The sequence below is a fragment of the Monodelphis domestica genome, chromosome 1 (assembly GCF_027887165.1).
Source record: "Monodelphis domestica isolate mMonDom1 chromosome 1, mMonDom1.pri, whole genome shotgun sequence".
NCBI classification, from domain to species: domain Eukaryota; kingdom Metazoa; phylum Chordata; class Mammalia; order Didelphimorphia; family Didelphidae; genus Monodelphis; species Monodelphis domestica.
In genome coordinates, this window is record NC_077227.1 from 617,978,063 (window position 1) to 618,001,409 (window position 23,347).

Here is a 23,347-nt window from a genome sequence, read left to right on the forward strand (position 1 = left end):
GTCATAGTCTGGCATAAAAAAGGAAAGGAAAGGCTTATCTTAAATTATTAATCAGCTTCCCTGCCGAAGGTCCTGTTCCAAATTGGACTGCCCTCTATTCTGAATGTCCATTTCAAATAACAGAGTGGGGATGGTGCAAAGGAAACACTCTTCTGGTCAGGAGGTTATAGAATCCCTGAGATTCTATAGGGAATGGAAGGCATTTACATTACAATAGAGCTATTTCCAGCAGAGAGGGATCTCACTGAAGCTGTGGGACACTGAAATATTGGAGAAAACACCACCATTTGCAGTCATTCTATAATGAGCACAAAAAGCACATAAGGCTAGAAGGAAGGAAGTCCGAAATGATGCCACATTTCTGATGTTTTAACAGCAGGGGTGAGAAAAGGTAAAGTTCCAGATGCTGAGAAGTTTTTTCAAGGAAAACACTAATAACATCTTTGTTCTGATCTTAGAGATGGCAATAACTTGCACTGTCTTCACAAAGGTGTAAACTCAGCATTTTAAATTAGCATATTATGAGGTACAAGGCCCCATCCTCTTGGGCCAGAAATTCTAATAGGAATATTTCATTTTGCAATGTGAGAAAAATCCCATCAGCTGCAGCATTGGTCTTATGATGTCTGAATTTTAAACAAAACAAACAACAACGCACCAGGCTTGAAGTCAGAAGACCTAGGTTCAAATTTCATATTTGTCACTTATCAGCTGTATGACCTCGGCCTTAGTAGTTTGAAGTAAATGAACTTGTAAGTTTCCTCTCATTCTAATTCCATAAGCCTTTTATGAGAAACATTCTAATTCAGGATTCTGAGCAGACATAGAGCTATGATGGTAGTGAATCCCCAAACTGCCATTTATCTTTCTGGTCTCTTGACTCCAAATCAGGACTGGTTAACCATTTTTTAATGTCATGGATCCCTCTGGCAGATCATTGAAATCCTATGGACCTATGGACCGCTTCTCAAAACAATGCCTTTAAATGCACAAAATAAAATGAGTAGGAATAAGAAGACAACCAATTAAATTGAAATAGTTCGTGGGCTCTAAGTTAAGAATGATAAACTGAGTCTTCTTTTTATCATGTCTTATCACCTGGGTCAGAAGGGATATCTTTATTCGTAGATCTCTTTTTGTCTGTGCATTCCTAAAATTATTGTTGTTCAATTGTTTTAGTGGTGTTGATGCTACATGATCCCATTTGGAGTTTTCTTGGCAAAAATACTGAAGTGGTTTGTCATTTCCTTCTGTAATTCCTAAAGTGCTCATCATCTAACATTTTAGTGTTTTCTATGTGTCTCATGTCATATAACTAGACTATGAGCTCCTTGACAGTCTCTCTCTCTCTAATAGAGAGAGACATACCAATACTTGGCAATAGATCATTTGTATGAATTAGGCATATGAAGTATTTGCACATATGAATTAAAATTGGTTGCCAAATATAATATTTAAAAATTTGGTTTGACAAAAGTAATAATGGTTAAAAAATAATTATTGTGGTCTCCATTTACAAAATTAATTCTTAAGTCATGAAGCTATTAGCAGCTTTAGTAAATTATTACAGCATAGTAGAGATAGTAAAGAAGGAAATATAGGAAGGTGATAGGGGAATTGTCTATCCTACCACTTTAAGTCTGCTTTGAAGAAATCTAGTTCACTCCCCAACAAAGTTCCAATCTCCAGCCAGAGGAGCAGGAGAGTCTCAGCCTCCAAAGCAGAAGTCTTCCAATGCAGAAGATCCTGCAATGCAGGGACATCAACACAGAGACACCGGTGCAGAAGTCCTCCAACACAGAAGTGCCTCACAGAAGAATCCAACACAGAGACATAAACACAGAGGTCCTCCCTCAGCAAGAGCCACTAGCACAGAAGAAGCAGAAGAAGGTCCTTAGCAAGAGCCACCAGTGCAGAAGAAGCAGAAGAAATGACCCAGAATGCTCTCAGCTAACTTTTATAAGCAGTTTTTTCCACATCACTTTCTGTCTTTCTGGTTCCTCCTTCCTTTCAATGTGGACTGGTCAATCACATCTCAGTTACCAATCAAAATCTCTCAATTTGCCTAGCACTGCCCAGGGGTCAGTGTCTGTGGGATCCACCTTCTGTCCTCTAAGGGTATAAACTCTCATCAAAAAGATTCACAAGTTCTTGACAGACTAAGTTAAAAGGGTAGAGCACTCCAAGTACTTGATTAAGTTAAAATACAAATTCCCTTTCACATATGAATAGAATGATTAGCTAATAGAAGAATGGAAGAATTTTCAACTGATATACTCTTGGTATCTGTTTCATTTAACAGTCTTTCTTCCTAGCTATATGGAAAAGAGTTTCTGAATACTGTAATAAAGGGGGGAATGTTGAGGGAGGGGGGAAGAGAGGTAGGGAGGGAGAGGGAGAGAGGGATAGAAAAAGAGAGAGAGAAAGAGAGAGGAGAGAGAGACAGAGAGAGAGAGAGAGAGAGAGAGAGAGAGAGAGAGAGAGAGAGAGAGAGAGAGAGAGAGAGAGAGAGAGAGAGAGAGAATGGAGTCTTTCCTCCTTCAAGGCAAAGACAAAGAAGGAGGAGATGATGTTATAGTTATGCCAAGAAATAGAAGGGCAACTCAGTTTTGGTGGCCTGAGGCCCCGGAGGGGTTCAGAGCAGTGAACCCTGGCTTTTGGCACAACACAGCAGGTGTCTTAGGTTCAGGGTAAAGGGAGATTGTGACAGGTCTTCTTGTGAACTACTTCCTTCTTCAGGTCTTTGCCCACTTGTTAATCAGGGAGGATTGGCATCAGGTTTCAGGGAGAGAAAGGTTTCTGGGATCAGGATCCAGGCAAAGAATGGACTTTCACCTTAGCAGGTCTCAGGCAAGAGAGCAGAGCCAACTGACTCTCTCAGGTTTTTTTTTTTTTCCTTTCAGAGTTCCAAACCTTCTTTCTATGCCCAATCCCACCCCCACCCCCTGCTGATGGAATTCTCACAGCTCCACCAGGCTTTCCTTCCAAAAGTCTCTGGATTTTCTCTCTCACATACATTGTAAATTGTAAAGTTAAAACATTCTTTCAGGATTAATTTTGTTAATATCATAGTTGCTACCTTCTGAACACTCTACATTAAAGAGAAAAGGAAAATTCTGGAGGTAACACAATAGTGTTTCTACCACTATAGTACAATATTGCTAATGTCATACACTGTCACTTGCTACTATATGCAACAGAGACTTCTGTGTTTCAACAAAAAATATTTTATTGCTTTTTTCTCTAGGCAAGAAGGAAGAAATTTAATAGGAAGTTTTAACATCAAATAAAAGTAATTTTGAATAATTATCCCTTAAAATAACATCCTAGATTATAGAATCTTATATTTATTATAGAATATTAAAGGAAAATATATTGTCTTCAAATAGTACAAAGTATGCACAGTCATTTTTTTCTATTATATGTTTTCGTATGAAAAGATTTCTGTCTTTTTCTTTTTTCTTTTTTAAGACTCTTACCCAATGTCTTAGAATCAATACTAACTATTGGTTCCAAGGCCAAAGAGGGATGAGGATAGGCAACTGAGGTTTGGTGACACCCAAAGTCAAACAACTGGGAAGTGTCTGAGGTCAGATTTAAACCCAGAATATTCTGCTCCAGTCCTGGCTCTCTATTCAAAGAGAATTTGCCCTAAAACTTCTTTTCAAAAGATTCCAAATGATATGATCTTTCCCTCTACTTTTGCAGGCTTATTAAATTTAAATGTAATTTACAAATGAATTATTTCTCTTATCCAAAGATGGTTCATCTTGGGTATTAAATTTCTTTCTTTACTTCCTTCTTTTTTTCTCTCAACAAGATCACAAAATGTTAAATGAGTCATTGAACAATAATCTTCTAAAAGAAACAGAAATTGCTTTTCAGAGTTTCTTAGAAAATGACATTTGTATATTGTCAAACCACTACCCCTTTAAAATACACATATGGGCAGCAGCTGGGTGACTCAGGGGATTGAGAGCCAGGCCTAGAGATGGGAGGTCCTGGGTTCAAATCTGAACTCAGACACTTCCCAGATGTGTGACCCTGGGCAAGTCACTTGACCCCCATTGTCTAGCCCTTACCACTCTTCTGAATGTAAGGGTTTAAATTTAAAAAAAAAAAAGGTACACATATAGACATTAATTAAATCTTATATAAAACCAACCTATTCCTAATATAATCAGCATATGATTAGGTGTTTTTGTTTGTTCTGTCATCACTACCATTTTTCTCTTCTGGCATATCTCCAAACTATGTCATACCTCATTTTCTGAGGGTAATATATCTTGAAAGATACTTGAAAAGGAAGACATGTTAAGAACCAAGTGTCCAAAGGAAATAGCACTTGCCCAGTGTCAGATCTTCCACTGATAAATGTTGTTATATGAGACTGTTTTCTGTACCTTTCTTTCACCTTCTATTTATTAAATGGTGATGACACTATTTCCCCTGATGATCTCCTTTATAGATAAAAGCTTTTGAATTTAAGGTGTCTCTGAATACTCATAGGATTTGTCAAAGATTGATGAGAACCACACTGGCAAAATAAAGAATCAGATGAAATCTTCCTCTGTCACCTAAACATTCCCAAATTCTTGATCACTATCAAATTAGCTAAGTAGCAAAATGGATAGATTACTGAATATGGAATTAGGGAACTGTGAGTTCAAATCCTAGGTTATCAAATTATCAAATTACTAATTGTGTGACCCTCAACAGGTCATTTAAGTTCTCTTAGGCTCAAGTAAGCCATTGGTAAAAGGAAGAGAATAATAGTGTTTATCTTACAGGGTGGTCATGAAGATTAAATGAGATAATATGTATAAAATATTTTGCCTATATTAAAGTGCATAAATGTCAGCTTTTTGTAATATCTCTCTACCCTCCTTGGAACTTGGTATATTCATGTTGTTCTAGGTCCCTCTAGCCATAAAATCAAAAGCTCTCATAAATATGTACATATCAAAACCTTAAAAACAGCTTAATTTATGCTTCTTCTTGAATAAAGGTGAACCTAAATGACTAGAGTAGGCCTTGTAGTATCTGAATGGTACTTTAAATTACATAAGATTGGTGGCTGACTACTCTTCCTGTGTCGAAAACCATCCTGACTGCATTCTTTGAAGAAAGAAATTTAGAGAATTTCTAGTTATTGTAGGAAATATGTATCTAGAAATAAAAAGCAGAATAAAAAACCAGAGGAAGGAATCAATCATTTTATATTTATTGAGTGCCTATTGGAACTGACCATGTAGAAGGAGCAATAAAACTTACATGACTAACAACACAATATAACATATTAAGCACTTGCTGTGTGTTATACTCATTAAAAGCAATGGAAGTTTGTATGAAGGTCAGAACCCTGAGCTGTTTGTTTAGGAAGTATAAAACGAAGTTCTGTCTTAAAGGATAGGAATACTCTGGGTAGGTAAAGAGGGATGAGGATATCCTAGGTGAAGGGATAGAAAAGGCACAGAGAAAGGGAAGTATATGCCATGTTTAGGGGATAACATGTATGTCAGTCTCATAGAAGAGGAGGTTTTATATATAAAAGGGATGGAAGTAAGGTTGGAAAGATCAGATTCCAGAGGAATTTGATTGTCAAGGTACTTCATCTTGTAGGCAAAGAAGAACCTTTGAAGGTTTTTGAACAGAGAAATAATCAAGTTGAAAATGAGTTCAAAAAGAGAGTATGTAGAATGGATGAAAAGGGGGGAAAAAGAGGTGGCAGAGGGAGGAAGACCACTTAGTTTAGGCATGGGGTAATGGGCATGAAGGGAAGGGATGAATTTCAGAAATATCCCAAAGGGAAATCAATAGTACTTAGTGGCCTTGATGGAGCAATTGAGAGGGACAGAGAAGAATCAAAGATGATTGAGGCTGTTAGGATGGTAGAAATAAAGAAGTGAGAAATTAGAGCAGGGCTTAGATTTATTTTTTTTCTACTCATCATTAGGTGCATGCAAGGTATCATGAGAAGTAAACTTAAAAAGGAAGACAATATGAAAGCATAATAGGTTAGGCAGTAATGAATGTTTAAGAAAAGCTAAATAAAAGAAGGAATAAATGCTCACTTAGAGAAGAAAAGAATTGAGGTAAAATGTATTTTTGGTATTAGAGTATGAGAGTTTGAATATTTTGAATCCTAGAAAAATAAAAGCGGGAAACTGAAAAGGAAATAGAACTTCATAAAGAAAGAGAAGAGATTATGGAGCCATTAAGGAATGACTCATAATTAGGATAAGATTCAAATAAGTCAATATGTACTTAAATATAGATTGTGAAGTAAGAAATAGCATTGTAAAATTTCTGAGATAATTCAAAGCCTACACTTTTATAGTACTATATATGCAAAGGATGAAATATTTTGATAAAAGTTTTGAAAACAGGATAATGGATGACTTTTTGGAGGACAAATACCTGAGAAAATGATCTCTCAAAAATAATATTATATATTACAAATCAGGGATTAAGAAGCAAGTTGGGGGAAATTTATACACATTTTGTTAGAATTCAGAACATTTTGAAATGATATAGTTCTATGGTTAAAGATAAACTACAATGTTTACAGTAAGGTAGTGGGTTAATTGCTAATGAGAAAGGGGATGATTATTAGTTTCAATAGAGAAACCATCAACATGATTTTTCTTGAAATCTGGACAGTGTATCCTATAGTGTGAAAAGTTCTTGACTTGGAATGAGGAAGACCTGGTGTAAGTCCCACCTCTCACATTTACTCACTGTGAAACCATAGACACCTCTATGTGTCTATGGGAATTCCTTAGTCCTTATCTTTTAGATCAAAGACAGGTTTTTTCTCTATTGGTAAAAAAGAAAATACTAGATACTATGATTGATATAGAAGACATGAAAAAAGAAGTAAGAGCTTCTGCCTAAGGTGCTTTTTTCCTTTTTGTTTTTTAATTCAAGGGGTGAATATCTATAGGAAAATAGTGGTCAGGGAAAGGAGTTTTGGTCTAGGCCAATGATGGTGAACCTATGATATGTGTGCCAAAAATGACACACAAAGCACTCTCTATGGGCATGTGTGTCACCCCCTCTCCCACAAGGTTCATTACTAGAAAGGCAGCATGTCTGACAACATTTTTTCACATTACTTGACCCTCTACCCAGCAGTCAAATGGGAGCATTTCCTCCCTCCCCTGTGTAGGGTAAGGTGGGGGGGCTCAAAGCCATCACAGCTGGAGAGCAGGTGAGTGCTCGGGTCACTCCCCTATCCCTCTCTACGCCAGCTGAGGATATTCCTCACTTTGCCCATCCCTCCCCTGTGTGGGAAAAGGGAGGGTGGGCATGCCTGGCCCTGGAAAGGCAGGGCATGGACAAAGTCTCTGCGGGCCAGGCACAGCATGATGGTCTCTAAAAGGTTTGCCATCACTGGTCTAGGCAGTTATATATATCAAGTGTGATATATATATCAAATGTGATACATATATCAAAATGTTTTCAAGCCCTCTCAAAAATAGTGACAGTGCTGATTTGAATATTGTTCCTGGAGTAAGATAAAGTGGTATAAATGTATGCATGGTGAGCACTGTGGGGAAGCAGCACAGATGGTGACATGCCTATACTGAGTAAGTCTGGTGGGATAACTAGGTAAAGAGAAGCATGAACTGTCTATTAGATGCAGCAAAGAGTTTCATATGGATAAAAAAATCACATATTCACAGCTCATCATAATTAGAATCCTATAATACATAGTTAAATTGTATTAATCAAGAACATTAACAAAAATGAGCAATATAGATACTTCTTGGTGATTCAAGCATCTAAATAATCTTCTGAACTGATATCTATGAAAGAGAAATTGCTAGGTCCTTCAAATTTTCAAAAAAAAAAAAAGAACTATATGAAACTATTCCATTGACCAAGGTGAGGATCACTGACTACTTGAATATTCTTCAACTCTCTGACAATCATTAGGAAAATAAAACAAATTAAAAATAGTTTTAGGATTTTCTCTTGCTTTTTGAGTGTCCTCTTTATCTGTTGCAAAACTCTTTTTCTTTGTACTTTCATAATATCTTTCACAAAAGACATGCTCTTAATACTCATATAACTAAATATGCTAATTCACTCTCTCTGTATCCAAAGAAGTGCAGCTAGATCATGCTATTGTTACCTTGCTAGACATTTTGAATGCAACTTTCTACTCATCCAGTCATCATCTCAGCCATCAAGATTTAATCACCCCTCACTTAGATCATCGTAGTAACCTTTTCACTGGTCTCTCAGCCATAAATTTCTCTCAGAATCAATCAATCCTCTGGAGACTCAGCTGTCAAAGTGATTTTTATAAAACATGTGTCTCATCATGACACCCCTCTGTTCAATGAGAAACTTCTTTGGCATTTAAGGGTCTTTATAACTTGCTCCTTTCTTATCTTTCCAGTATTTTTATACTTTACTCTCTTCCATGCACTCTAGGTTCTAACATTTACCTATCTACTTGAAATTCCTTGAACATAATACCGTCTCCTGTCCCCATATTTTTGTACCTGCTGTCTTCCAGGACTGAAATTCTTTACCCCCTCACTTCTTTGTTTTAGTTTCACTGTCTTTCTTTAATATTCCACTCTTTTTCTAACTTTTTCAGGTAGTCTTTCCTCCTCCTAATGCCTTTCCCTCTGAGTACCTTCCATCTATTCTATAAATATCTTTAATTTATGTAGTTCATATGTCTCTTCCACATTAGAGTGGAAGCACCTAAAAGGTGGGGATTTTGCTTTTGTCTCCTTTTATAATTCCAAAGTTTAGCACAATGATTAGAACAGGGTAAGCACTTAAAACTTATTGGCTTGATTTTAATTTAGCATTTTCCTATCCATTATCATAAAATAAATAGTCTTTAGGTTGGGTTGAAAGAATCTTTTAATAAAAAAATATATATCCAAACTATCAGTTATTGTGGAATTAATTAGCTAAATTTCATTGATATAGCAACCTTAGTTTGGGCTTCCTCTATACAAAGTTTCATGTTAAATTTTGGTGGGATATAAAACTTTAGATAAAACACAGAACCCATAATTTTTATGGTCTAGTTGGCAATGATAAATCCATTATCTATAATACAAAATAATACATGCTAAGTACATAAGAGAGAAGAAAATAAAACATTAAGAAAGGCTTAAGGGGAAGAAGGCAAGTCTATTATTAACTTGTGGTTTGGAGGGAAACAAGTAAGTCTCCAATGTGGAAGTAAACTTTGAATTGGAATTTAAATGGTGGGTAAAAATTTAAAAGGTTAAAGAAGAAGAAGGTATTCTAGGAAAAAGTAAAAATAAAAAAAGCATATATATATATATGCAGGGAAGTTCTGGGGATGTAAAGGTAATGGCAAATAGTCCACTTTGGTTGATCATCATGCATATAGAAAGAACAGCCTAAGTTAGGACTAGTAAGCTGCAGTAGTAACTGATTGAGAAAGATTTCGTTTATTAAGGAGTCTGAACTCTATCCACGATTCAAGAAGATTAGTGCCTGGCTCATAGTACACACTTAATAAATGGTCACTGATTGATTGGTCTGGAAGCAATGTGAAGAAGAGTTTAAGAGAAGGGAGAGTATGCAATCAGGAAGACCTATTAGGAGCCCATTACAATAATGAGAAATATTGTTAATGAGACTTGCACTAGAGTGCTGGCAGTGGTAACAGGAGGGAACGGATGCAAGATATTGTGTTGGTAAAGTGAGTAGAGAGAGAAGGATGAGAGGGGCTATCCTGGAAATCCAGAAAATCCGAATTCCAGTACAACTGGTTTCTGGTACATACTAGCTATGTGACTACAGACAAGTTACTCAAGCTATGTGTTCAAAAGAGTCAACAATTTTGTGGTTTCCATCAGTGGAGGAACTTTCCATATCCAAAGCTCCCTTCACCAATGAAAATACCTAATGAGACAAAATAGCAGTAACAAGAAAGATTTTAAAAGAACTTTGTAATTGACACTATATGAGAAGCCAGGGGAAAAAAATTGAGTCAAAGATTAGTGAATGGTGGAGCCACTGACAGTAATAAGAAAGTCAAAAAGAGCAGCAGACTTTATGGGAAAGGAAGCAAGTCTGACTTTGGGCATTTTTGAGCTGTAAGACATATAAATGGAGATCTCCAGGAGATAGCTACAGATCAAACTATTAATCATCAAGCACTTATTAAGCACCTACTATTTCAGAATTGCATCTTGAAGAAATAGAGGAATTCTATAGGCAGAAGTGAAAATGGAGCACATACCAGGCTTGAGTGATGATCAGTGCAATGACTCAGAGGCTAGTAATGGACTGATGTTTATTTTATTTTATTTTTATTTTTTAAACCCTTATCTTCTGTCTTGTCTAGGCAATGGGGGTTAAGTAACTTGACCAGGGTCACACAGCTAGGAAGTGTCTGAGGCCAGATTTGAACCTATCACTTCTTATCGCTAGACCTGGCTTTCAATCCACTGAGCTACCCAGCTGCCCCCTGGACTGTTGTTTATAAAGAACAGAGATGATCTGTTAGTCTGGACCATTTAGTAAAGGGGAAATATAAAATGAGGCTGGAAAGATAGGTTAGGGCCAGGTTGTGAAAGTTTTAAAAGCTAAACAGAAGGGTATATATTTTATTCTAGAGGTAATGGGGAGTCAATGGAGTTTACTAACATGATAAGATCTATACCTAAGGAAAATAACTTTGGCAGAGATGTAGATGATATATTGGAATGCATGAAGCATCACCTTTTGGTGAATTACTGCAATCATCCAGATGACAGTTAATGAAGCCCTGAACCAGAGTTGTGGCTGAGTTAAAGGGAAAATGTTAGATGTAAAAGATATTATAGAAGATGTCACAGAAATACATGACAACTTGTTCCCGAGAGAGAGTGAAGAGTCAAAGTTACTGAGATTTTGAACCTATGAGCCTAAAAGAATGGTGGGGTTTTTATAGGAAAAAAAAGACATTTTTAAGATGTGGTGATTTTGAAGAGAGGAAGTTTTGGTAACTCTTTTGGGAACTCTGATTTTGAGCATATGTGTGACCTCCTAGTTTGAAATGTCCAATAGAAATTCAGTGATGGGAGACTGAAAGTGGGGAAACTAAAACTGAATAAATGGATTTGTGATCAATATGCACAAAAATGACAAATAAATAAATCCACAAGAGTTGGTGAGTCCAGCAAATGAGAATGTGTAGTGGAAGAAGAGTGTGCAGGACAGAGCCTTGGTATACACCTACAGGTAGGTGGCATAAAATAGCAGATTACCCAACAACAACAACAAAAGACAAAATGAGAAGCATCAATCAGACAACTCAGAGAAGAAAGAGTACATAGGAAACTATGTCAAATGGAACAGTGAAGTTAAAAAAAATTAAAAATGAGAAAAGATAATTGGTTTTAGCATGTAAGAAAATTTAGCAATTAATTGGTAACTTCAGGGTTGTCTACAGGATGCTCAGAAGAGAGGTAAGAGCAAGAAATACAGATCTGAGGGTCTAATGTAGAAAAAAATTACAAAGATACTGGCGTGCATAGATTTCCAAGGAAGAAAACATAGAGAGAGAAGTACTAAGGAAGAAGACAAAACTTGGAACGGGGTGAACAGTTAGAGAAGCTAGAAGAAAGTCAGAAGAGTGTGATGTCAATGAAGCTAAGAGGGGGGTGTGAGGGGGAAGATATATAGGGTAGAAAGTGAGGTGCCATAGTGAAGTTGAGTAAACCTGGACTTAGATTCAGGAAAACCTGCGTTCAAATCCCGTTTAAAAAACTTGCACAAGTTATTTAACTTCTTTCTGCCTCATTTTTCTCATCTGCAAAATGGGATGATAATGACTCCAACATCATAGAGTTATGAGGATCAAGCAAGATAACATGTAAAGTATTGTGTAAGGCAAAAAATAATCTATAAATTTTGTCATTATCCTCCTCCTCATCATCCCCATCTTCATTATCATAGTTGTCATCATCATTAATAGGTAATCAACAATGGCCAAATTCTACTGAGTGGTCAAAGAGGGGGAGGCCCAAGAAAAACCCTTTGAATTTGGTACTTAGATTTCATTTAAAAGAATTATTTCAATATTTCAAAATTATTTCAATTTCAATTATTTCAATTATCTCAATAGAGAATGGGGTAAAGAAATAGAATTAATAGTACTGTGGTGTTGTTTTTTTAAGAAGTTTGACAGAGGACTTCCGGTTAAGATGGCGGCTTAGAGAAAGCTGAAGTTCAGATCTCCGGAAAACCCTTCCCGACCGATCTCAAACTAGAAGCTCCTAAGGCGCCGAAATTCAAAACGATCAACAGCACAGACCCTGGGAACCCTCCTCCTGGACCTGGACCCGGTTCAAAAGGTACGGCTCCCCTTAAAAGCCAGAACCCGAGATCCCTCGGACCTCAGGGGTAGGAGCGCAGAGTCCAAGGCTCCCGGAAGCGGCAGCCGCACCGGGCTCAGAGAGCAGGGTCTGAGGAACAACAACCCTCAGGGTCTTCTACCCAAGTCCCAGTCCGGGTGAAAGTTACTGCCTGGGGCCTCCGCTGCAGAGAGCTGGTCAAAACAACAGCAACCCTCAGGGCGGGCAAGACAGCCTCACGGGCTGGATCCTGCTATCCAAGTCTCAGTGAAAGTCTGTGCTCTCGGAGCTTGGGGAAGCGGCAGCCCATCCCCCCGCAGGCCGACGAAACAGCCTCACGGCCAGGGATTCTGAAGGCAACTTCCGGAAATCGAGCCAGGGGGAGAGTGTGGCCTCGTGGTCCGACCCTTCCATTCCAGTTCCAGTGAGGCATATTCAGTTTAACCCAGGGAACGCTCATAGAACCAACATCTGCCCAGGACTAAAGCCTCTGATCACCAGACAAAGACAAGAAAAGCCAATCCTCCACGTTCAGAGATGACAAACTCCACAGAAGCAAGAAGTTTGACAGAGAAGAAGTAAAATTAGGGATATAGCTAGAAAGAGGAAAGATCATTAACAGTGATAGAGGAAAAGTTTGGAAAAGATACTGAAAGGCAAAGTAAGTTAATTGACCAGTGATCAATGACTCAAATAAATAAATAATATTGCCAGAGCAATCCAAAGGGGGGAAAACACCTTATAGTTAAAGTAAGGGGGGTAGAAAGGGATTTGGGGGATAAGGTCTAGGACATGGTGGAATATGTAGAAATTAAAAGAATAGTCTTTTTTTATACTCAAAGTAACTGGTTCATTATCAAACCAGCTGTTTGATAATGCAGATTAAAAGGCAGACATATTTCAGGCAGCATCTTTATGGACACAAATTCATTTTCATTATTGTTTCATGTCTAAGATTGAATGAGAAATAAATGTAATATTGGTCATGAAACTATCTAATCTTATTCTTTTTCACCCCACAAATATGGGAATGATTGAATAATTTTTTTAAATGTAAAGTATGTTTTTTGCATAAAAAAGAAATTACCTTTTCACTATTTAACTTTATATTCATGTCAATGTTTGAGATCAGAGCATATATTCAAGCTTAAAACTGTCTTCTAATCAAAGGGAATTAGATTATGGTTGATGGAAATAGTAAGCATCTTGGAGCTTGGTGATAAAGGTCTTTGTCCATTACCACTTATTTTATATGCTCACAAAAATTTTCAGGGTCCTCAGCAGGCATAGAAGTATATGTCAAAGCCAAAAATCTACTGCTCATCACCCTTCAGTGAAATTCATTAATGGATAGTTTTGAAATTTCATACTAAATAATTTAAGCAAAACACAGATGGAAATTACCAGAAAACAAAAAGGCACTAAATATTTAATTTGTCATCTTTGTATTAGAGTGATGGCAAAAATCAAAGTATAGAGAAAAAACTATATTAAATTAAGGAAAATAAGATTATATCAGTAGCAGTACAAATTAGAAATTTCTGGACCAGCAGTAATGTATCAATCTTGCATTCCTTTAAAATCTCTCTTTCTCTTTCCATCCCTTATTCTCTCACTCTATTTCTCTCCTTAAATGTTTACTTAATGAAACCAAGAGGTGTATATACATTATAATAATAATAATAATAATAATAACAACAACAACAACAACAAATAGCAAAGGGGAAATGGGCAACGATAGAGCAGATAACAAACAATATCTCTAAGGGCAAATTCCCAAATTCAATTTCAATGACTTTCTTCAAAACTCACACAAATTAGAAATGTTACATTGCAGTAATTACTGATGAAAGGCAATATTGTATCCCAATTATAAGAGTCATCTTAAATACACTTAAACTGAAAGAAAAAGAAGACATAACTTGGGTGTTTGACTCTATGTGACTATGGAATTATAGGATGCTCAGTCATGGCAAGAATTCTTATTAATTGGCAGATTCAGAAGTTGCTTATAAAAGAATTCAGAACCTCAAATCTGGGGGAAATTTTTACACTGTGTTGTAAAAGAGATTTATACATGGTGACTACAACTCCCAGCATGTGTATTGTGGGATCATCAACATGGATCGTCCTCATAACTCATTGATTGTCCAGTATTCTTAACATTAATTAGGGATTTTTTCCATGATAATATGTCCAATTTTAGAATGAAAGATATATTAAAAGAGGATTTATATTACAGCCAACTTGCTGTAATTACTAAAAATTGAGACATAATGTGTAAATGAGTACTCTTAATTTGTACTTTTTCTTAATGACATGGAGGATAGAGTGACACTTTTTATATCCAAAGAAACAAGGAATTCATCATTCATGTATTGCTGAATACCTAAATTTAGCATTAAAGACTTAACCTAGTACAACATATGAATTAGCATAAAGACTTAACACGAGACAATATATTGCTATTTGGGCTATAGTTGAACACATTTTATATCAGTTACATTTCCAGTACTGTACCCAGTAAACAGTATTGAAGCAAAAGTAAATTAAATCACAGCACTACTAAAATAATGATAGCATATCATAACATCATATTCATCTGAAGCACAGTTTATAATATAATTTCCTGGGCTTGCCCCCGTGACAATTACAGACAGCCTCAATTTTACTTTGGAAATTGGTAAAGGTCAAAGAAACTTTCTGCACATTGATTTCCAAAGTTGGTTTCATTCTGACCATGAGGAATACTGAACATCATTCAAATCCTGCTGCTAGAAGTGACATCCTTTTCTTTTGACATATTGTTTTTGAAATTCTCCACAGTTTGTTTTGTGTTTTTTTTAATTTTCAAATATGATGTCTTTCTTTCCAACTTTTTATTTGATATATTTGTATTATACTATGCTACAGAAGCTAACAATAGCTAGTCTGTCTTCTCTAAAATAGTATCTTTTTTTCCATTATCATGCAAGAAGAGACCATCTTTAGTTCTTGGTGATTCTTCCTATTTCTTGAATAGTTCCTACAATGAAATCTAAACATATAATGTTGCAAATCACTAGTTCAGGAACTTGCATGTGTCCTTGGTAATATGTACTTTTCCAAACTATTAGGTTTTGTGGGAAGCCTTTCCAAAATCATTCAGAAGATCCAGTCATTCATTACCCATAGGAACTTTTCTTTCCTTTTTCTTTTTAAACTCAGATTGACACAATGTTAGCAACATGTGCCAGGTTATTTTCAACATTTTATGTTAGGGTGAAGTAATGTGGAATATGGGCAAGGGAAAGGGAATTAGTGATTACAAATATCTCATTTATTTAGCAGTGTCTGGCACATAGTAAACTATGTAAAAATGAAATCTATTATTGTTGGCAATAATCCCGTGAAGTAGGTGCTATTGCTATCTTAATTTTACAGATGAAGAAACTGAGGCAGATAGCATTTGAAAGACTTGCCCAGGGTCATACAGCTAGAAGTGTCTGAAATAAAATCTAATAGAAGGTCTTCCTGATTCCAGGTCCAGGGCTTTATTTACCATATTACATAATTGCCTCAGCCTTCCAAATAAATGGACTAGCAAATGAATCAATCCCTCCTGGTGGCAATGAAATAAAGTGGTCCTTGGCACTGAGCTTACTTCTTTTAAAAATGAATTTGAATTCACTTAAGTGTTGGGTTCCCAGATTTCTCTGATTAGTTTCCAGACCTAACTAAATTGTATCTATTTTTACCAGTTCTTCATCTCTTGTAAATCAGAGGATTATAGGTTGGTAATGAGATTACTGCCTTAATAGTAGAGATGACACCTGAGTCACTCAGACAGCCTTCTTAATGACATAATGACATTAGTAATGCAGTCAACACCTAAATCACTCAAATTCGTGTCAATAATTCAGTAATTTAACTCAATGTTACTGTTTATTTTCTTTGTATGATAGAAATATATATCCCACTAAGGTGTTGAAAACCAAGAGACTAGAACATTGAAAAAATAATACATATTTATGTGTAAAACCTAGCAAATATAAATCAGTATCATGAATCGGTCTCAGTGCCTCCTGTGGTCAATGCCAACATCTCCCAATATTGCATCTCTTTCTCTTTTTTTATCTTTATCTCCTGTTTAGGATCAATGCAAAGAATCTGTTCCAAGGCAGAAGAGTGGTGAGGGCTAGGCAACTGGTGTTCAGTGATTGCCCAGGGTCACCCAGCTAGAAAGGGTATGAGGCCAGATTTGACCCTGGACCTCCAGTCTTCAGGTCCAGCTCTGTCCAGGTCACTGAGCCACCTATCCAGCCCATTGTATCTCTTTTTACCTCCATCTTTGTCAGTATTAAGCACAACTTTAATTTATTCAGAAAAGAAAAAGGATTATGTGCCAGCCTAAATTTGACTTTATTAGAAAGGAATAGTTCAAATCTAGGAAGTTGTTTTTAGAGATGCAGATATTAATTAAATGTTTTTAATTATGAGTGCTATTTTAAAATGTTTCAACTAAAATGGGAATGTATTTTTACACTACACATTAGGCATTTATGTGTGTAGGGAAAAGCTTGGTTTTCCTGGTTTATTTTAAAACAGAAAACAAGTGAAACAGATGACTTCTTTTCCACAGTAGCTCAGCTTTCTAGCATTTTTAGCCTCACTGAGAATAGTTCTAATAACGCATGTTGATATAATTGTAACAGTGGAGTTGATTCTTTGAGTTCGGAGGACCTACAAAGATATGACAATATCAGTAGAATTGTTTGTTCCAGTGGATGAATTCAAAAAGTTCATTTAACAATGCTATGGATAAAACATCTAAACGATTTTGGAGAATTTTTGAAAATGTTGTGTATATAATTTTATTGATAGAATAGTGAGCAAAGAGGCTCACACTTCAAGACAGCTTCTTAGTTTTTCTGTTACATATATAAGATACATGTGTGTGTATATATGTTTATATATATATATATATTTCTTTTTTTGTTGTTGTAAGTGGTTCTGTTATTTCATTGGTGTAGAGCCCTCCCAATATAGAAACTGGCTCCATTGATGCAAATAACTAACTCATCTATATAATCTGGTACCTGGAGGGAGCACTGAGATGTAGCCATGTTAAGTGACATGTCCATGGTCAAACAAATAGTGTGTTCCAGAGACAAGACTTAACCCTGAGGACTTTTCTAAAGATGGCCTACTCTCTATTGTACCATATCACCTCTGAGACAATAATTATTTAAGTAAAAGTAATCAGAAAGAGTAAACTCATCACTGAAAGCTATATTATGGAACTGATTTATAATAATTATATTATTTTTTAATTATTGCAATTAATTTTAGTTATATTATTAATTATATTATTAATTAATAATTATTAAATATAATTAAATGAAAACACTTGAAACCTTTTGATAATTCAACTAACTGCCTTCTGTCTTCATATATTGATTCTAGGCCAATAATCAGGACATATACAATTTCTTTTTTTATTTTTGTACTTCATAAGGCACAAGAAATAGTTATGGGACTAAACCAAATGTAAGCAACAAGATGTAGTATTAAGCATAAAAAATTCACCTGGAGTCCTGATATCCCCAAACATCCCAGTGGTCCTTTGGCTTTGCCATTATAATTAGCTTTTGTGAGGAAGAGATTACATCTGTGAGATTGGCAAGAAAATGCAAGGAAATGGAAGCTTGAAGGAACTGTCAATCAAGGAGAGAAGGAAGGAAGATTCTAAAAAATCTGGTCAAGGAGACAGCTAAGAAAGCCACCATCTGAAACCAGTCATTTCTTCTCTCTTGAACTTTGGAGAAGGAGCTAGCAGGCAACTGCTCTGGATTCCTGGCTAGTTCCTTAACATTGAAAAGATTGGCGCATAGCTTGGAAGATCCTTTTCAATTTATCAACAATATCCCCTCAGAGACAAATTAACTTTACTCCTTGTATTGAATTTCGTAGTAGATTAGGGAGACCATAAATTCTCTCTTACCATTCTCCCACCATATATAGCTTTCCTTCTTTAAAAATAAACCCCTTTCTGAAAGAGCGATAGTGTGAGAGTAGTCTTTTGAAATTTCTAAGAACTCACCACTTAGAGAAGAGCTGTTAGGACCAACTGAGACACAGAGAGACAGGAAGTGGGGTGGGGGGAAGGAGTGAGAATCCTAGCTTTCCCTCTAACCTATTTCCTGGTGTCATAGCTCCAGCTTTTCTCTGCTACCTTAAATATCCTAGTGAGGAGAATCTATTACACTTTTTCAGAAGTCAGATTACTTCTCATGTGCAAATCTTTATAAATATAATATAAACGACTGTAACTGCTTCATGTTCTATTTTTCTTTAGACTTTTGGCCCTTTGCTTTCCCTCTCTCCTAAGATAAGAGAAATGGATGGTTCACTCTGGCTTTCCTCAACCAGGATTCCTACCATGATCTGCCCCCATTTGTTTCCTCTTGCTTCTTAGGTCCAGGTCAGGTTAAGGTGGAAGTAAAGAGAAGGGAAAGGACAAAAAGGCAATTTAGTTCTATTCTTTGGAAAAATAGATTTTTTTTCCATTTAAACATGCAAATTTAGAAATTTTGACAACCTCCCTTTTAGAATTGTAAGGAATTTTCAGTGAACATTGAGTTTTCTGCTTGTGATGCCTCTACCTTTAAGTGCCCACAGAGCTCTACTGTACTCTTTCCAACACCAAATATTTCCAAGCCTTTATGCATACTAAATCACATGCTTACCAGAGGCAAATAATCTCTGTCATATCCCATTTGTGCTATTGTATGGAAATATCTACTCAAAGGGCATGCATCTTTTTAACTCCTGACACCTTAATTGTTACTTCATGATTAAAAGCCATACTATTCATTGTGTCTTTCTAGGCACACTTCAAGAATAACTTCTGTCTCCTTTTCCAATCCTCATGCAGGAGGCCATAATACCCAGACAGGTTGACAAGGTCACAGTCCAATGAAGGAAGGTAAGCAAAACAGATCCCAGAATGAGGGCTCCCCGTTGATCCCCCTCTGTGACTTCTCTCCCCAAATTTTTCCCACTAATGGATTTGTTATGATTATTATTCTCTCCCCAATGCAGGAGAAATAATATAAGAGCAAATACTTATAGGATGAATAAATATATACCCTACTTTAATCCCCCTAGGTTATTACCCCCAAATATTGCAATTACAGAATTAAAGCCCAAAGAGTACTACCCATGACCCCTCCTTTCTCAAGCACAAGACACACTCCAAGGCCCTGCAATAAACACCTGCCAAAAGCTTGAGTACTATAATGAATCTTTTCCTACAGTTACCACACTCCAATGAATTTGTTGAAACAGAAGCCAAGCAGCATTGCTAGGCACTTTAAAGTAACACAAGAAAAACAGAACTTGTAAATTGAGGAAAGCCCCTGAAGTGGCATGTTTTAAATCCTCACACCTAGACATGAATATATTTTGTTGTTCATCTCCCAAGCAATTATGATGGATAGTGAAAACTGACCAAAAGCACAATGATCCTCTCAGCAGGTCAAAGGGTACTAACTTACAAATGGCTTTATTCACATTAATCATATCTATCACAAAGTGTTGAAACCAAGTAAATGATCACAGAATTCTTTGTTGTAGTAACATCACAAGAGTATTGTTTAGGTGATTTGATAATATCTATTCAAATTGTAGAATTTCACATATGTAGAAGGCTGATTGTGTGTCAAAGAAGCATGTACCAAAAAAATCTATATAATAAACAAACTACAATACTATGGCAGAGCACTGTGGGTGATGCCTGCATACATGGGTTGAATGCATGGTGTGTCTCATCTCCTTATTCTGACTGTGATGTCACATCTGGGCAGAGGGACCTTGAATCCTCAGAGGGGCCGCTGGATGGACCCCTATATCCTCAGATTTGTCCTGTCCCACTATTATTTTCTGCTGAGACTGATTATTCATGATATAATGCAGCAACCTATGATGGCTTCTGGGACAATGTCTCAACTGGCTGAGAAGGTTGTTTGTGGATTGTTAAATGGGTGGGTTAAATAAGCAGGTTGATCTGCCAAGCCAGTTTCAATATATTATATGTGTCTGCACTACTAACAACCATAGATCATGAGCCTCCACTTGGGTTTCTAATTTTAATAGTCAATATGAGGACATAATTAGTTTAAAACAAAGACATTCAATGAAATGGAATAATAAGAAAAGTAACAACAAAATATTTTCTCTAGCAACCTGAGAATATGCCTTCTCATAAATGTATTCAAAACTAATGAGAAAAGAGAACATATATGGGGAAAATATGCAGAAGGATGTACATAAAAAATACATAAGTGGTTAGGGGCTTTAAGACACTCTAACAGTACTTATAGTCAACTTTGCTATTTGGAAAGTTAGATAATAGAGCTTGAAATTAGTTTATTCCTCTCTCTATTCCAGTTGACTGATGATAAAAGTAAAAGGCCATGGACAGACAAATGTCAGATAAATATTGAAGCTGGCAGCCATCTCCCTGGAGTAAATGTGAACAGATGTAATAATTAGCAGTTTTAATTGTAGTATTTATTTAAATGGATTCACAGGAAGATCTGTGTGAAATACTGATTATAAAATTAAGTAATATGGATCAAGATAAGATTCAAAGCAGGGTTGGGTAGGACAAAGGTTGGGATGACTAAGCAACAGGTACAGGAAACCAAAAAACAAAGTTCCTTTTGGAGAGATAAGAACATGGGCTAGATTTCAGATAAGAAACAGCAAATTATTTTCCTAGAAAAAGGAAAAGCTTCTAGGAATCTAGACTATGTCAATCATAAAATATAGAACCACAGAGTAAGAACAGTATAAATGGTGTTTTTCAAGAGCTATGCTAAAAATCCATTTAAAATGTAATTGCTCAATGAGATGAATAAATAAATGAACAAATGAAAAACACTTATTTAGCACTTACTATATATCAAGCATTGAGATAAGTATTGCTGATACAAATACAAAAGTGAAGAGAGTTCTTGACCTCAAGAAGGTGACGTTTTAGAGGAAGATACCACATAAAGAACAGTGGTGGTAAGGGAGAAAAAAAAATTTAAATCACAGAGTTAGAGAATGGAAGCTCAGAGCAATAAACTGATATAACCTTTTCTCAAGCAATGATGGCAATTTGATAATGCATCAAGGAGTACAAAGCTGTTTGGATGGGGAAAGAGGTACACACACAAGGAAGCTGCCAAGAGGGTAGTTGGGAAGTAAAATGAAACAGCTATGTCTGGGCTTACATGTAATGAGCTATTGAAGCAACCATCATAAAAAAAGCATGGTGGAGCCCCTATGTGGGGTTCTATGAGGGAATAAGGTTAACCTCCAGGGGGCAAAGAATCTGATTCAGATTTAAAGGTAGTTGATGAGAAGATGATTAAGTGGTTAAATTAATCTTTCTATAGTACTTTGGGCTAACCATAGAGAACTGTACTACTGAGAATGTGGATACATACACTTAATAATGAAGGGAAGGAGCAATGAAAAAATGAATATCCAGGTAACAGGGAAAGTACATCATTTGTTCAACAGTATTTCCTATCAATCTGTGGCAAAGCCATTATTTCTACTTATTCACAAGAATGACCATATGTTTCTGTGTAAAAAAGTCAATAATCTGAATTATATCATATAAAATTTCTAAGGTTCATAAACATTTGACTTTCCATGATGAGATAGATCTAAAGGCTTTATTTATAGACTAAGCACATCAGAGGAATTTCATGAAGAATAGAATGATAATTATAAAAGACTGCCATAGAAAATAAAGTGTTTTGTTTTAGAAATAAGCTAGATGGAAATTAGAACAGTAAGTGGCAGTGGGAATTGAGTGCACCACACTGACACCATCTTATGACTCAGTTCTGGAGCTAACTCAGTTCCTTTTCTATTCAGTTATGGATCTAGTCCAATATACGTCTTATGAGAAAACTTTGTCCAATTCTGAGAACTGAGAGAAAACCTTATTTTATTTATCGAACCTAATCCTCCATGACTGGGAAGCTTGACCATTTCTGCCTACTGCCTAAAGACCATTAACTAAGGACATTGGTTTTACTGACTAGAAACTCAGTTAGATCCAAAGGCTGAGGCAAAGAATTCTCCCATAATTATATATATATATATATATATATATATATATATATATATATATATATATATATATATATATATATATATATATATATGTATGTATATATATATATATCGAGCAACTTATATGTCTTATTTGAAAACCAGCCCCATATTAGTAGTCAATCACTTATTGCTACCATGTTCTTTTGGTTGAATATAGACACTTCTGGAGGAATAGGATATCTGACCCACCCTGCCCCTTTGATTTAATGGCATTGTTCTTGTTCACTCTTTCTCATCCAACTTGGAAATCTCTAATATTTTCTCTAATTATAAATCAGATTACATTATTTTGTATCCTGATAAAATGTTTTCTTTAATTAATTGGTCTTATTTGATTAATTGTTTTTAATTTACAAAAATCTGTCTCCTGTAATTGAGGTCCAGTGCCAAAACTGAGGGGTCCAGTCTAGATAATTAGAATGTGATGTTTAATAAATCTACAAACTTAGAAGCTCCAATCATTGTTTCCTCAGTCATTTCATCTTTCACCCAACAGAGTAGGTAAAGATAATGGTCCTAAGGATGAAGATTAAAAAAAAAAACATTCTTCTAGAATGGCAAAGATGATGGTGTGAATAGAACAAAGTTCCCTCTAAGGGAAGGACTTGGGAAAGAGTAATACTATTTAAACAAGGATAGGGGGCAGTGAGTGGCACTGTAAACCCTTTATCACCAGCAAAACAACACCAAGTCTCCTGCCCCCATTCTATACCACTGTGTAAAAAGGAATTCTTTATTTCTTTTTTAATTTATAGGGGAACTGGAGGACCTTTTACCATAGAGATGTGTAGGGATTAACCAACCTATAATCACAGGAAGTAGAAACCATGGAGAAAGGA

At 36.0% G+C, this 23,347-nt stretch overlaps 1 protein-coding gene and 1 long non-coding RNA gene across 2 annotated transcripts in view; one reads left to right on the top strand and one right to left on the bottom strand.

Moving 5' to 3' along the window:
* The window catches only part of MACROD2 (mono-ADP ribosylhydrolase 2), a 2,426,984-nt gene that overhangs the window by 1,055,555 nt on the left and 1,348,082 nt on the right, over positions 1–23,347 (bottom strand). The gene's annotated exons all lie outside the window — the stretch shown is intronic.
* The window catches only part of LOC103103860 (uncharacterized), a 156,410-nt gene continuing 152,013 nt past the window's right edge, over positions 18,951–23,347 (top strand). The window contains exon 1 of the long non-coding RNA XR_008917612.1: positions 18,951–19,314. This is a non-coding gene — a long non-coding RNA (uncharacterized LOC103103860). The remainder of the gene's footprint in view (positions 19,315–23,347) is intronic.